Source organism: Ovis canadensis, chromosome 2 (assembly GCF_042477335.2).
Source record: "Ovis canadensis isolate MfBH-ARS-UI-01 breed Bighorn chromosome 2, ARS-UI_OviCan_v2, whole genome shotgun sequence".
Lineage (NCBI taxonomy): Eukaryota > Metazoa > Chordata > Mammalia > Artiodactyla > Bovidae > Ovis > Ovis canadensis.
This window is the reverse complement of record NC_091246.1, coordinates 6,598,448-6,611,580: the sequence shown is the minus strand read 5'-3', so window position 1 is coordinate 6,611,580 and position 13,133 is coordinate 6,598,448. Positions and strand designations below refer to the sequence as shown.

Genomic DNA, 13,133 nt, shown 5'->3' with positions numbered 1-13,133 from the left:
GATAAACGGGCCTGGCAGACTACAATCCATGGGATCATAAAGAGCTGAACATGATTGAGCAACTAGACAACAACAATTAGTGCCTGATATGCAGTAGGTACCTAATTAAAGCTTGTTGAATTAATGAATTAAAATGTAGATGGAAAAATGTTTCCTTATTTAACACATGTTTCCTGAGACTTCCTGACACAGGGGTGGTGTGTTAAACATATATCAGGAACTTTAAAACATTCAGACCGTTTTACTCAGTAATTCTACTCCTGGGAATATACCCTGAGGAAATAAACCAGAATGGTGAAAAACAAATTTAAGTACAAAATGTTTGTTGCTGACGAAAACAAAATGGCAAGGGAGAAAAAAAAAAGCAACTGAGATGTTCATCAATAAATCAGCTATGAGATAGTTTTACAGCAGAATGATAAACATACTGAAATATTTATGATATTTAATAAAAGTATAAGATAGAAAATTATATAGGTTTTTGCTTTCAATATGTAAAAGAAGAGAAAATGAAAAAAGGAGACAGTAAAATGTTACTGTGGCAATTTGATGAGGTATTCTGAGAAATGATCATTTACACTTTATTTTCTTAAGCTTTCACAATTTAGCATCTATAACTTTTATAACTAGGAAGTATTAGGACAAATAAGGATCAGTCTTAATTGTGGGTAGACATAGCGATTTATTGCACCCCTGGGTGGACAAAGAAAGCAAAGCAGGATGAGTCCCCCTGGGAGACCTGAGGCTGAACAACCTGGACCCTGTGTGATAGTCAGACCTCAAACGGCTGATTTCCAGCCATTTCAAGGGAGGCCAGGACGGGAGGTACAGAGTCCCTTGACTGCTGGGAAATTGCTCCAGCTCTGATCAATCAGGGAACAGTCTCTTCAGCCCCTGACATTTATCAAACCTCCTTCACCCTCATCTGTCACTGTGTGGTGGGCCTGCCTCGCCGAGCACAGACTAATCAAGTCAGGATGCCCCAAGGGTCCCTAGAGACAGAGAGGAGGGGGGCTCTGAGGGAGCAGGGAGAGAGGGCGGGCAGGGAGAGGATCACGAGGCAGGAGGGGGAGAGCAAATGTTCAGAGAACGCCAGTTTGTTTTGCTATCGTGGCAATTAATGCTGGGAAGTGACATTTTAAGGGGCTCTGGTGACAGCAGTGGTGACATTCCTGTTGGTGATTCCATGACAAATCTCTGTCTATATCTTATTTTAGAGAGTGTGGAGACAGCTCAGAGGATGGCTGTCTGGGGATGCTGAGCTCCTGTCTGTTGGAGGCATTGGTCTCTTCTGCTTTGCCAAGCCTAGACAATCAGGCACCAGGGCCAAGGTCTGGGAGGGCAGGGCTTAGAAATCAAAGTCATAAAACTTTGTTGCAGAGTCAGGGTCTCATCTTCCATAGCCTCGTTAACTCCTCTATGTGGTATGATGAATTGGAGCAAAAATGAGTTTTCTAACATTCTACAAGTGATCAGCTGCAGTTCACAGAAAAAGAAAAGAAAAAACAGTCAAATTCTGGATACTTTCTAGGCTTCCTAGTTTTAAGGAACCTATATTTTCAAACACATCTTAGCTCTCTTTGTTCAAATGTTACAGCCTGAGAATTAGAAGGGATTGCTTAAATTGTGCCTAAATCTCCAATACTGCTACACCAGCCTTAACAAATGGCTACTCAATCCTCTGTGAATACTTCCAAAGACTAGGAGTTTATGACCTTTAAAATTAAGAAGGGGAGGCAATGTGGATGTAACAAGTTGCTTGCCAAATGATATTCAGGATATTGCAGGGATAAGTACAGTGTGGCAAAATGCAGACAGTCCTGAACCTGAACTCAAGAGATGCAGGCTTCAGTAGAGCTTCGCCCCCACACTGGCTCTGTACTGTAGGGTCTGAGTGATTTCATTTCTCTGAGCCGAGTAAGGTTCCTTTCTTCTCTCTCAAAAAGGTTCAGTAACACCCAGGGTTTATCATATACTGTTTATGAAGCCATTCTATAAATGTTCAAAGACTATATAAAATAAAGCTGCTATTACAGTTTTATATCCCTCTAAACTGTGACCTTCTAGGAAAGAACTATTTCCCATTTTGCTCTGTATCTTCTGCATTAAATATGGTGCCTTGCACATAGTAGGTGCTCAAGGTGCTCAGTTAAGATCTGTTAAATACATGGATGAGTGAGTGAGTGAATGCCTGAGTAGCAAGGGGGAGGTGTACCCAAAGAGAAGACTCAGGAACTATACTGTCAGCTGTCTGCAAATGGCTGATAAAGGTGCCCAGGAGCCAGAAGGTACACCAAACAGGCCCTGGAACAGTTTCTCCTGCAGATTTCAAATAGTGCTTTCAACAAGGAGAGGGGAGAGGCAGTTGGGTAAAAGACTTCAGGGTAGTCTGGCGGAAGAAAGTCATATTCAAAGCTTTCTTCTTCGTGTGCAGCAAGCTGGAATCCCAGTGTACAGCCCAGTTTGAAACGATGCTGCCTATCTTGCTTTCCACTGATCCCTGGTAGCCCGGGAAGCACCCTGAAGGTGATGTCAAAATAAGACCCGCTGTTAGGAAGAACTTTCCCCAGGCTCTTTGAGAAGTTCTTTCTGGGCTCTGGGACAGCTGGGAAGAGGAAGGTGTTGAGGCTTAAAGAATAGGTAGTGTTTCCCAGGCGGGGAGCAGAGGGAGGCAGGGGGTAGAAGCGAAAATAAACAAGGAAAGAAGATAAAAGAGACACAAAAGTTCCTTTGGGAGGGCAGGTGGTGAAGTTTCAAGAGATGATGGTGCGGGGGCGTTGGTGAAGACACCACTGGGCTGGCCACAAGGACAGAGGGGCAAGACACAAAGTTGCAGCGCACCACTGCCTGTCTCGGGCACCATTCCTAGTTCCTCCACCAACCGCTTACCTGGAATCTAATGACAGTCATCCTTCACCTCTCGAGGCAAGAAGCACCTCCGGGAAGCTGTCACAGACCCAGCAATTAGGGATCGACCTCCCTGTGGATACCCCAACACAACTCAGCCCCTGAGGCTGAAAGGACTTTAAACTTCAGGCGATAATTCCCTCATAAACTGTGAAATCAATTCAGGGGTTCAGATCAACATCAAAGGGATGACAAAGCAGAACAGAAAATGATCAGACCACGCCACATGTAATATGGGAAGGATTCTTTTGCTGAACTTATTGTAGAAACACGTATACACTCATTCACAAGAACATGTGTCTCCAAAGACGACATGCTGATGGCCACCAGGCACAGGAAAAGGTGCCCAATATCACTATCAGAGAAAGGAAAATCCAAACTGCAATGAGGTGTCACCTCACTTCGGTCAGAATGGTCATCATCAGAAAAGTCTACAAATAATAAATGCTGCAGAGGATGTGGAGAAAAGGGAACCCTCCTACACTGCTAGTTAGAACATAAATCAGTATAGCCACTATGGAAAACAGTATGGAGGTTCCTTAAAAAAAAAAAAAAAACTAACTAAAAATAGACTCCTGTGATTCATCAATACTACTCCTGGATATATATCCAAAAAAGATGAAAACTCTAATTTAAAGAGATATACACACACCCCAGTGTTCACAGCACTGTTTACAACAGGCAAGTCACGGAAGCCACCTAAACGTCCATCCACAGATGGATGCATAGAGAGGATGTGGGAAATGTATACACAATAGAATATTACTCAGCCATGAAAGAATGAAACAATGCCATTTGCAGCAACATGGAGAGACCTAGAAACTGTCATACTAAGTCAAAATCAGACAAAGACAAATATCATATGATGTCACAAATATCATGGGACAAGTGTCTACGTGGAATCTAAAATACAATACAAATGAACGTATTCACAAAATGCACAGATACAGAAAACCAACTTATGGTTAACAAAGGGGAAGGCTTGGGAGGAGAGATAAATCAGGAGTTTGGGATTAACAGATACACACTACTACACATAAAATAAACAAGGACCTACTGTATAGCACAGGGAAGTATATTCAATATCTTGTAATAACATATAATGAAAAAGAATGTGGAAAAGCAGAAACATGCATGCATGGGTGTAACTGAATCACCCTGCCCTATATCTGAAACACTGTAAATCAGCTATGATTTAAAAAAAGCGTATGTGTGTGGTCACAGTGCAAAATATATTTCTCATTGTGGCCAACGCTTAATGAACACAACAGTAAGAGACAGCCTGCTTGCATTCTAAGCCCATGTTTCCTCTCTTCTGATCAAATAAGTTGACCGGATTACATTGTGCTATCTTCAGAACATGCTTGGGTTTGGGACATGCTTGAGAAGTCCTTGGGAACATGCTTGGGAATTAGACAAAGCTGAGTTCAAATGACAATTTCTTAACTTTTGGCTCTATAACTTTGAGATTAGCTCTAAAGTTTGATATGAATAATTTCTTTCTTATGAGATGCATGGGAAGATTCAGTAAATCACTGATTTGAAAACACTAAACACAGTATGCATGGCTCAGAAAAAGGATAAAGGATCCATGCAAAGTTTAGCAGCCTATGGAAAGACACTAATCTAACCATCTGCCTCTTCATTCATATATCTATTTTCCATCTGCTGACTCAACACAAATTTCAACATCTATTATGCAGCCATGAAATTAAAAGATGCTTGCCCCTTGAAAGGAAAGCTATGACAAACCTAGACAAAGCATATTAAAAAGCAGAGACATCATTTTTTTTTAACAAAAAAGACCATATAGTCAAAGATATGGTTTTCCCAAGAGTCAGATACAGATATGAGAGTTGGACCATAAAGAAGGCTGAGTGCCAAAGAATTGATGCTTCCTAATTGTAGTACTGGAGAAGACTCTTGAGAGTCCCTTGGACTGCAAGGAGAGCAAACCAGTCAATCCTAAAGGAAATCAACCCTGAGTATTCATTGGAAGGACTGGTACTGAAGCTGAAGCTCCAATACTTTGGCCACCTGATGCAAAGAGCTGACTCAATGGAAAAGACCCTGATACTGGGAGAGATTGAAGGCAGGAAGAGAGGGGCAACAGAGGATAAGATGGTTGGATGACATCACCAACTCCATGAACCTAAGTCTGAGATGCGGTGAAGAACAGGGAAGCCTGGTGCGCTGCAGCTCATAGGGTGGAATAGAGTAGCGCACGACTTAGCGACAAAACAAAAAATGTACCAGTCATTCTGTTCGCTCAGTCGTGTCCGACTCTGCGACGCCATGGACTGTAGCCTACCAGGATCCTCAGTCCATGGGATTTTCCAGGCAAGAATACTAGAGTGGGTTGCCATTTCCTTCTCCATCTGTTAGGCACAGAACAGTGCAAATAGGTCTGGACCACAGTCTCACAGAATCCTGAGTCTAATCAGAGAAGCAAAATATTTAATAAATTAATCCAAATAATTTTTTTTAATGTACCATTACAGAAAACAAAAGAGAAGAACTCGTAGGGAAAAGAGCTTTGTCTGAAGAAGTAGGATTTAAGCTGAGACCAGAATGATGAGAAGGACTCACCCATGACAGATTAGGGGAGGAAAGGGAGGAATTTTTTTTTTTTCAGACAAGGACAATAACAGCATATGCAAATGGTCTGCAGTGGGAGAAGCTTAGCAAATTTGCAGAACAGAGAGGAGGCCATGGTGGCTGAGCACAGAGGGTGGGGATCAAGAGCAGTGAGAACTCCGCAAAACTTTAAGCATGAAACTGCTACAGCCAGAAGGATCATAACAGAGTGAATGCTGTGTACGGAAGTAGAGGACAGGCATACAAGCAGGAAGGTATGTGAGGATGAGGTGTTTTGAAGACATCAGGAAGATGGATATGGCCTCAAGAGGGGATGGATGAGCAGAGGTGAAGATGAGGAACCTGGAAACAGACTACCATCTCCGAGGTAAGAAATCTGAACACCCAGGTAAGGCATCGAATAAGGTGTTGACTAGCAAAGAGCTCTGAAATTTTAGAAAGCGCCACCCGAGAGTGACATTCACAAGGCATTCACAGGGGATGTCAGAAGAGTTAATAAACAGCTCCTCAGTTCCCTGTCACCCTAGAGTGCTTTACTGACACCAAACATGAGTTCCCTACACCCTGGGGGACCATTCAAAACATTCCAAAAAACTGTTATCTCCCTGCTGCAACATCCCTTCTGCTGATTTAGAAGCTCAGAAGCACTGGGCAGCAGCATCCTGCCTTGGAGAACAGATGCTAGTTGCCTATTTTTCCTCCCGAATCTGAGAGTGAAGCTAGCTCATGGGCTCTAGGCTCCAGCTACATCCCTGGGACAACAGGAGCTCGGCACCTTCCCAAGGATCATATAATCAGTGTGAGGTCCTGTGTTCACATCGGAGCTTGGCCCCTTAGCATGAGAGCTCACGTGCCAGAGTTTGGACCTGGCTCAGCCACGTTCCCCTGCGTGACTCTGGACATTTCGTTTAACCTTTCTCAGCTTCTCTGTAAGGCAGGGCAGTATCACTGCATAACTCTCAGGGCTGTTGCGACGTGTAAATGACATAATTCCTAGAAAGTTCCCAGACAGTGGTTATCCCAAGTGGAGGTTAGCTGTCATCTGCAGCAGCCGCAGCAGTGGCACTGGCTTCCTATCCACCTCTTTCATCTATCTTCCCCTCGGGGTTCATTACAAATAGCTCAGTGAGATAACGTATAAGATAGCAGCTAGACTCCTAACGGGACTCAAGAAAGTCCCGCCTACTCCATTCTCTCAGCAAGGGTCCCATTTACCCTGAAACATTCTGATCTGTAATTCTGAGCAACAGTAAGTTTTAGCCTACTGGTCCATGTCAGAGAGACTGTGACCCCTCCCCATGTATCAAATGTGGACCACTGCTTGTATTTGATGCCATTTCTTTTTTTTTCTTTTCCTACCTTAGGTCCTGAACTGAAGTGGGACAGCAAAGCCAAGCCTTTATCTGGCATCGCTTCACCTAAGAATCATTGCTTGGGTAACCATGAAGACTGACTTCTGACAAAGAAAGTCAGAAAAGAAAATCAAAAGCGAAAATTGCATATTTAAAATGAAGGCAACTATTTTATATATACATACATACACACACACACACACACACACACACACAGCCCAGCCCAGAAAGGTCCATGAATAGTATATGAATTGTCAAGGTGATGGGGCAGTGGGTGGTTTGTCTAGATTTGTATAGAAGATGTACAGGCCCCCTTGAGAGTACAAAACAAATTCTAAAGTGAATACTTGCAGTGGTACTTCCCCAAATTGTAAATGTGTAATCTGTAATTATAAGTGTGCAATGTGTACCCTTTAATACAGAGATTCTGCTTTTAAGCATCTGTTTTATAGAAATAGCCTTAAATTTTGCAAAAATATGTCTGTCTCTGTATGTGTATGTGTGTGTGTGTATGTGTGTGTGTACAAGGATGTATACTTACTCACCGTGAGTGCAGCAAATTGAGATAATGGTCAGCAAAAATGAAAAATAGAGCAGATGCTGGTGTGATTGGTGTGTTCCAATCCTGGAATCTTACAGAGCTTTCCAAAAGAAGAGAGGTGTGCAGGGTTGACACGGAAAGATGCTTTTCATACATTGTTTGGTAAACTATGAAATTGCTGCAAAATGATATACATGGCTGAGATAGCCCTATTACTGTATATCTGGGTGAAAAATGCATATATCTTATCTATACCATATACATAAAACACATACATTCCATATGTAGGTACGCTGGAAAATATGCTAGAAGATTATAATCAGACTATTTTCAAAGATTAGCCTTTGGGTCCCATTAGTGGGATGGGGTAGCAAGACAAGGGGTTTTTAGTTCTTGTTTTATGCAACTCAGACCCCTTCCTTCCTCCCTCACTGTCTTCTTTCTTTTCCCCCTCCCTTTCCTTCTCTCACTCCTTCCCTCCACCCCCCTCACATCTTTCTATTACAAATAGTATGCATTTCTTTCCTGATAATAAAACAAAATTAAGAAAACCCAATATCCATTCAGCCATCCCCTACCCTGTCCCTTGATAAAGTGATAAATCTGTTATTTTAATTTCCTTGAGCTTCCATGCATAATATTCAGGAAAGGGAAACATAAATTTAAGCACGGATAAGGAGAATTGGAATTAAAATGCATCAAGTTTCTGTTATGGACCCAACGCAATGCTGAGTAGTCACATATTGACATGATTAAATTCCCAGCAACTGGCTAAGGTGATATCAAGGGTGATGCTTGCAATACCTAAAAATGTCTAAAGTACAGGAATTAACCAGCAAGATGAGCTGCCAGCCATAATCCGGGAGAAGCAGTCTAAAGTCGACCTCTTCCTAGATGGCACAGACCTCAGGAGGGTACTTGGGAGGGGGTGTGATGGCCAGGCAGCGGAAGGGCATGGGGGTGGGGCATTCAGGGCAGCAAGCTTCTTAGTGATTGGCATAGAAGAATTTCAGGGCTTAACAAAGGGTATGTCCACATGGGTATGTATTGGTTGAATGTCAGCCCGCTCAGTATAGTGCTCTTGGGGTGTCGGAATCCAGGCTTTGTCTCTTGATAAAGAAAGTTTCTCCCTCTGCCTCCAGGTTATCCCCATATTACCTGAAGGTCGAAGCTGCAAGTAACAGGGGGTGCTCAGGTATGATGAAGTAGTTTGAATCTACAGACAAATTTTAAGTGTGAGAGGTGGGGCTAGCACTTGGCAATAAAATTTCATCCCCTCTGGGGATGACTTTTATAGGACTTGCCCAGCTCCTGATACCTGTCTGCTCTGGACAAAATACACAGTTGTTCCATCCCTGGGATTCTCCAGCCAAGAACACTAGAGTGGGCTGCCATTTACTTCTCCAATGCACGAAAGTGAAAAGTGAAAGTGAAGTCGCTCAGTCATATCCGACTCTTCGAGACCCCATGGACTGCAGCCTACCAGGCTCCTCCGTCCATGGGATTTTCCAGGCAAGAGTACTGGAGTGGGGTGCCATTGCCTTCTCCTAGGTCCCCCCATAAAGAAAGAATCTAATGAGTCTCTCCAAGGACCATCCAAGGCAAGAGGAAGCATATTCAGCCTGAGCTGCTGCTGCTGCTGTGTGTTCCACAATTTGCCAACAGAGCTGTCCCTTTTCTGTCCAGGCAAGGAGGTCCCAGGCGGTCAGAGGCCACAGCACGGCAACCACAGCCCCTAGCCACCACCTTCCCATGGAAAGGGTGACCAGTATCCTGTCTGGATCCAGGAAAAATGCATCTCCTACTTTCTTCTTGCCCACGTGTCTTCCTTCCCCACCCTTATCAGATCTAAGGGCAGCTGGGTAGAGTATTGAATGAAGTGCTTGGTTTTATTCCAGACTGTACTTCGTTTTAAAGCAAAGTCAGAGGAATAATGTGGTCAGATGAAAAAGGGTGAGATGAGGCATGAGTTTGCAGGTGGTGAAGAGGTTCGCCAGGACCACGCAGCCAGTGTAGACAAGAGCAGGGCCCGAGCCCACCTGCTCACCACCCCCCCACCCCCGCCAGGCCGCCTTGCAAGGACTGGGTCTAATTTCTCACGCATTCGCCACTCGTTCTCCTTAGATTTCTCTTGTGTGCGTCTCATCTGAAGTTGATTCCAGAAAATAAGCATCTGGTTTTGTTATCATTTAGATAGAGTTCTGCTTGAAAGAAAGCACAAGGGACGAAGTTATCTTTAAGACGTGTTGCAGTGCAAAGCTGAGAGTGTGCAGACTCTACAGGACCTGATGAGGAGAGGAGATCAGAGCAGATCCCCTCTCTCAGGAGTGCATCTCCTGTATCCTCTGGATCCAGCATGATTCAGTCCCCTGCGCAGTCTCTGTCATTCAAGAATCAGGAACCCGTGCTTTGAGCACATGAGTAACGGACACGACCAACAACTGAAAGGGATTCTCTTTAAGGAACACAAGACCTGGAAGGCCCCAAGCCCCCAGTGAAATGGGCTGTCAGCATGATGCCACGTGGGCCATTCTGAGCATGACAGCTATCGATAGCAGGGGTGCTCTCTGGCCGAGAGGTTGGGCCTCTTACCTGGACTCTGCCATGTCCTGGGAGAGACCCAGGACGGGTCAGGCTTCAGCTTGCATTTCCCAGGAGGCTTACTGGAATTTCTTTTAAAAAAATTTTTACACTGTTTTGCCTCCCCCCTACCACAACACAAATCAGCCATAATTATACATATGTTCCCTTCCTTTTGAGCCTGACTTTCCCCCCATCCCACCCCACCAGTTCATCACAGAGCTCCAGACTGGGCTCCCTGTGTTACACAGCAACTGCTCACTAGCTAGTCGCTTTACACAAGACATATATACAGAGAGAGGATGAAGATGAGATGGTTGGATGAGAAGACAGAGGATGAGATAGTTGGATGGCATCACTGACTTGATGGACATGAGTTTGAGCAAGCTCCAGGAGTTGGTGATGGAGAGGGAAGCCTGGCATGCTGCAGTCCGTGGGGTCGCAAAGAGCCAGACACAACTGTGACTGAACTGATTTGTTGATGCTATTTTCTCCATTTGTCCCCCACCTCCTTCCTCCGCAGTGTCCAAAAGCCCATTCTCTACCTCCGTGCCTCCATTCCTTCCCTGCAAAAAGGTTCGCCAATACCATCTTTCTAGATTCCATACGTACGCTTTAGTATACTGTATTTGCTTTCCTCTTTCTGACTTACTCCGCTTTGTATAACAGACTCTAGGTTCACCCCCAACCAGAGGCTGCTCTCTGCTGGGTTCTGATCATCACTACTGATGGCCTCGGTCAACATTTTGGTTTCTAGAGTCCCCAGATCTGAGGACAGTGAGATAGTTCGAGGCCTGGAACTGAGAACTTGGGGCTCTAGCCAATGCTTGGATTTATTCGACTGACCGAATCATTCAGCCAACAGGCATTTTCAGAGCACCTATTAGGCATTAGTTACTGCGCTGGACACTAATGAAACTGCCCTTGCTTTCAAAAGTCATGGGGCTGGGGTGCACACCATGATGACTAGAGTTAATGATACTTTATTGTATATTTGAAAGTTGCGAAGAGAGTCAAGTTCTCATCACAAGAAAAATGTTGTCATGCTGTGAGGCCATGGATGTTAACTAGGCATTGTGGTGATCATTTCTCAACACAGACAAATACTGAATCACTGTATACCTGGAGCTAATGCAAGACTGCATGTCAATTATACCTCAATAAAAAAAAGAAATAAATTTTTTAAAAAAGTCTCCACATCCTAGAGTAGGAGACGGAAAGAGAAACTGATTATTATTGAACAGTGGTAAGTGATAAACTCAAAGTATTCACAGCCTGCTCCAGGAACTGAAGAAGGCTCTAGACCTCTCCTCTTGGCCAGGCTGGGGAAGACTGTAGTATGAAAAGCAAATCCCACTCTAGAGAAACTTCTTTGAGGTTTGCAATGCATTTATTATTTGAGCCCCACAGCAAAACTATGACGGGCAGAAGAAGAAGTTAGTCACTCAGTCGTGTCCAGCTCTTTGCAATCCCATGGATTGTAGCCCACCAGTCTCCTCTATCCATGGACTTCTCCAGGCAAGAATACTGGAGTGGGTAGCCATTCCCTTCTCCAGGGATCCTCCTGACCCAGGGATTGAACCCCAGTCTCCTGCATTACAGGCAGATTGTTTACCATCTGAGCCACCAGGGAAGCCCATGAGATGGGAAAACTGGTTGCTAATTCACCCATTTTCCATATAAACACAGTAGGGCTTAATAAACCAGGCTGCAAAAGCCCACATCTAGGAAAACAGGATGATGTCTGTCATATCCAAGTGACTTTCTACTTTAGACAAGAGAAGCAGGATGCTATGACCTGATAGCGTGGCTCCTGAATAACCTCACTCTCTAGGGCCATCCTTCTCGTCTCCCATTTGCTGGACATTCTCTACACGAGAGGCACTGCGCCAGGCAGCGGTGTGAAGAATGAAACCAACGCAGACTGCTCTTGCTCGAAGATGAAAAGCCGCACGAAAAATGAGAAACGATGTTTGAGAAAGTGAAGAATTGAGGAGACTGTCAGTAAGCCAGCAGTTCAAAGACAGAAGAGATCACGGCGGAGAAGGGAAATGATGTGGACGTTCCAGGGCACTGAGCAAACAATGGTGACTGGCACTTAGAGGGAGACAGGCAGGGAACAGGGAGCTGGATGAGGCAGAGTCTTAGGAACCCAGCGAAGACCAAGGGCCTGAGGTCTACAGATAACGGCTCTCAGGGATTCAACATGTACCATATCCTAGGCCTTGTGTTAGGTATTGGTATACATTGATTTTTATATTTAATCCTTCCAAAAATCCTTCAGTGAGGAGTCTGAGACTTGGAAGACTGAATTCCCACTTTTCTAGGTCGTTCAGCAAACAAAGGGGACAAGATTTGAACTCAGGTCCAAACAACTCTTACTTACTGTACCACCCTCTTCCCTCCCTAGGTTTCTAAGCTTGACAAAAATGTCTCCTTTTTAAGAAATTCCTGAAATTCCTATTTTCCACTGAGCATCATGGAAAGATGGATCTGAGAGGAGGGACCATAAGTGCAGGAGGAAAGAATGTCAAGTTCACAGCGCAGGACTGGTCCAAGCAGTGATGATGATTTCTCCTGGCTCACAAACAGGAGTAGTCCTAACACTAGGGCCTCTGGGCCAAACCTTGAACACATCACCATCACCAGGGTCATAAAGACAATATAAGGGGAAAAACAGGCAGAACAGTGATTCTATAGCATTTACCTAAAGGAAAAATAGCCAAATCTCATCTATAAACAAACTGGAGGCATAGACACTGAAAAAAAGACAGATATCAGCACATCCTGTACCCAGGTCCAAATAATCAATTGTCCTCCAACAGAACAATGAGAATGGGTCTTTGCAATAGCATATATGAAAAAGAGTGAGAGGTTTCAGTCATCAAAAAGTCAACCACAAGTCAGCAATAGCTGCCGAAAAAAAAAAAAAAAAACAGATGTGACTCAAACTGCATGAACAGAAGCATAATACCAGGCAAAAAGGAGGTGAAAATTGCATTTTGCTCAGCGCAGGAGCATTCCCACCTTGAGGAAGAGAGTGTCACTTCTGGTGTTATATGCCAAGACATGAAAAATTAGAATCTCCATCTAGAGCACAGTGACCAGAATGGTGAAATGTCTGAAAATATGTCACACCAGAGTGGCAGAGAAAC

At 44.1% G+C, this 13,133-nt stretch overlaps 1 protein-coding gene across 4 annotated transcripts in view; it reads right to left on the bottom strand.

Moving 5' to 3' along the window:
- Window positions 1–13,133, bottom strand: part of ASTN2 (astrotactin 2) — a 1,128,670-nt gene that overhangs the window by 791,875 nt on the left and 323,662 nt on the right. The gene's annotated exons all lie outside the window — the stretch shown is intronic.